Source organism: Mus pahari, chromosome 1, assembly GCF_900095145.1.
Source record: "Mus pahari chromosome 1, PAHARI_EIJ_v1.1, whole genome shotgun sequence".
NCBI classification, from domain to species: domain Eukaryota; kingdom Metazoa; phylum Chordata; class Mammalia; order Rodentia; family Muridae; genus Mus; species Mus pahari.
The window spans coordinates 131,945,013-131,948,560 of record NC_034590.1 but is presented as its reverse complement, the minus strand read 5'-3'; the positions used below and the strand labels follow the sequence as shown (position 1 = coordinate 131,948,560).

The 3,548-nt window shown below is 34.5% G+C and overlaps 1 non-coding gene across 1 annotated transcript; it reads left to right on the top strand.

Annotated features, from left to right (window-relative positions):
* The first annotated feature begins 916 nt into the window (after positions 1-916).
* LOC115062789 lies at positions 917-1,048 on the top strand. The gene has a single exon (XR_003842716.1). It is a non-coding gene; the product is annotated as a small nucleolar RNA SNORA71 (small nucleolar RNA).
* The last annotated feature ends 2,500 nt before the right edge of the window (positions 1,049-3,548 follow it).

Sequence of the window (3,548 nt, the reverse complement as noted above, 5' to 3'; positions counted from 1 at the left end):
ATCTATCTATCTATCTATCTATCTATCTATCTATCTATCTATCTATCTATCTAGATTGCATTGCACTTAGTTAATTGCAGAGACTGGAAACTGTTATGGTCCTGCAAATACCTACTTGGAAGGACTAGTGTTTTGGGTCTGTTATTAAGTAGCTTTGCACTCCTACCTGTGCTTCAGGCAGAAAGTTACAAAAGAGTATAGCAAAGTATAAAATGTGTAAAGCATGACTTAACTGGGTTTTATCTCTAATGTCAATGCATTACTCTTAGATTTGGGAAAGGCTTATAGTTATCAATATTCAATTTTCCATTGATAGGCTTATGGGCTGATACAATCAGCAATTAATAACTTGAATGTTTTGAAATACTGTGCTGTAGACTTGCACAAGTGGGAAATGAGAAGGTTTGCAATGGCATTTAGATTTCTTTATTGGATGTTCAGAGAGTATTATACACAAAGTTTTAAAAAAATACTTTTGGTCTGTTAAGACATCTTATTAAGATAAATACAAAGTTTATAAACAGTAAGTGGATTTTAGTCTCACTTAAAAAATTGGAGAGACAACATATTAAATCCAAATGAGTTAGAAGGAAAAAAAAAGCCTACTCAGATGGAATCATTTGCAAGGAACTTAGGAACATTTTGCAACAATATTATCAGTAGGAAAAGCACGTTGCAAGGCCAAAATGTCTGCTGAAGTTAGTTCACATGAATGTTAAACAATTTAAATTTATAAAACTTATTATAAAAAAGTGAAATAAATTAAAAATTCAGACATTCACATTAATCAGAAGTAAAATGTATAAAACTAAATGAACTTAAAATACTGTTAGAATAGGCATCAAACTATTAGGCATTACACTATTAAAAAATAAAATTTAAAGATATAAAATTTGTATAGAAAATGACTTTGAGCCCTTGTATTTGAAAGTGATTGTGGGCTGCTGGTGCCCTGGTCATTGATACTGCAGGGAGAGGATGCTGAAAGCCTTTCCCCGTGTTTGGAGGATCTACATTTGTCCTTGCCAAACGCTGGTGCTTTCGAATAAATCTTCCTTCTCACAGCCTAAAAAAAGAAAATTACTTTGACAATTATTTTAATGTTTTTTTCTACTACAGCATAGTGTTTATTTAGGTTTTTGCTAATTTAAATACCATTCATTAACTGAAAGATAATTAACTCTCTAATGTTGATCATGCTATATATGTAGAAATGAATTCAATTTTAATGGAACTGTTTCAGTTCATCACAATTAGCCTAATAATGTTCAGAAGTTAAATGAAAAACCAAAAGCTAAAGCCAGAATAAAAGTGTGTTCTGGTCATTCTACTAAAACGAAGATGAAGAAAGAAACTTGGTGAGAAACTTAGTTTAGTAAAACCGAGAACACAGACAAGACACAATGTGAAAGGAAACACATACTTAAGAAACTGTAAGAAGCCAGGCATGGTGGCTCATGCTTTTAATCCCAGCACTCAGGAAGCAAAGGAAGGCAGATTTCTAAGTTTGAGGAGGCCAGCCTGGTCTACAAAGTGAGCTCCAGGACAGCCAGGGCTATACAGAGAAACACTGCCTCGAAAAAACAAACAAACAAACAAACAAAAAAAGAAACTGTAAGAATATTTATAAACAAAATATTTAAATATATCTGTATCAAGAATCTGTATCAAGAAATGTGGGGTCTATTCTGAGGCCTGCCACTGATTCTCACTGAGATTTCCTGAGACATGTGTACTCCTGGAGCAGTGACTTAACCATTGGAAACTCTACCCAGACACTATCTGTAAATATGCAGAGAAATATCGTAAAATGATGTTTGTCAGAGAGAGTAGGATCAAAATTCACTTCAACATTTCTGCATCTCTCTCTGTCTCTCTGTCTCTCTGTCTCTCTGTCTCTCTCTCTCTCTCTCTCTCTCTCTCTCTCTCTCTCTCTTTCTCTCTTTCTCACACACACACACACAAACAAACAAACAATACATGTTTTTGTGACTTTGATTTTAAAGTCATATTTTAGAGAAACTTGGTCTTAGAACAAATATCTGCTTTATCATATATCTACAACTAACCTTAACTTTTTATATTAATGTAGACCTTCACTTTACTAATGTGCTACTTACTGAACCTGAAGGATTTCACAATGTTAATGTGTTAAAATCCTCTCTCCTACATTCTGGAACTCTCAATACTTCCTTCTTGGTGTAAAAATAAAATTATGTGGATTCACTAAAATGGAAATCCTATAAGATTCCCTTTATATTTTGTCTGTAAAAGTATTTTTATTTTTTTCATTATGACTCTAGTAATTCAGGCATACTGTAGCAGCTCCTACGGTATGACTACTATTTATTTATAATTCTTTATGCAATATATTTGTTTCTATTCCTTCCTCTCCCCTCAAACCTACAAGATCCTCCTCAACTTCCTACCAATCCAACTTCATGTGTTCTCTCTGAAAAAATATATAAATGCAAGACTTGCAGAAACTCAAAACAAAGAAAAAAAATATCAAAACACAACTAACAAAAAACCCACTAAATGGAATATATTTTGTGTTGGCCATTTACTTCCAGGCATGGAATATGCATTGTAATGTGGTTAATGTACACAGGGACTCTCCATTGAAGAAAACAGATTTTTCCCTTTCCCAGAAATCATCAATTACAAAAAACTTCTTGGTTAACAGTGGGATTTTGTCCATTTCCTCTTCTCAGAGCTGGGAATTTGGTTTGAACTTCTGTAGGTATTAAGCATGTCGTCACAGTCTCTATGAGTTCATATGTGTATTGAGCCTGTTGAATATGGCAGATACGGTTTCGATGCAGTCATCTATCACCTATGACTCTTATAATAATCTTACCATCTTCTCTTCTTTCTGAAGAGCTCTCTGAAGCTTGAGGAGAGTGGTTTGATAAAGAGAGTCCATTTATTACTGTGTGTGCCAAAATCTCTTACTCTCTGTGCATTTTTATTGTTCAGTTGTAGGTCTCTGTGTCAATTATCTTTTACTACACAAAGAAGCTTCTCAAATGAGGGTTGAGTGGTACACAGATCTATGGGTATAGCATTAAGTCATTAAGGGCCATTTCATGGCTACATTAGTTTAGCAGAATAAGTTGTAGGTTTCCCCTAGGGCCCATGACTTATCTACACTTGGATTCTTGGTCATTTTGGCTGTATCAAGCATGGGTTCCATCACACTGAGTGTGATTTAAACCCAATCAAAAGTGAGGTTGGAGTTAAATTCATTGGCACAGGAAAGGACATTATGAACAGGACAGTGATGGCACAGGCTAATGATTAATAAATGGGACCTCACGAAGCTGAAAAGTACAGCAAAGGACTCCATCATTCAGGCAAAACGGCAGCCTACAGAATTCGAAAAGATCTTTTAAAAAGCTGTGACCTAGTTTTGTGAGCGTGCTATGTTCTGCAGAGACTTAAGGTTGAGATAAGAATTTCTTGTTTTGAATTAATAAATTTCTGAAGTGAACCTCAATTATGTCCTTGACTTGGTTGCTTCTTCATTAAACAGAATATGAAGAAAA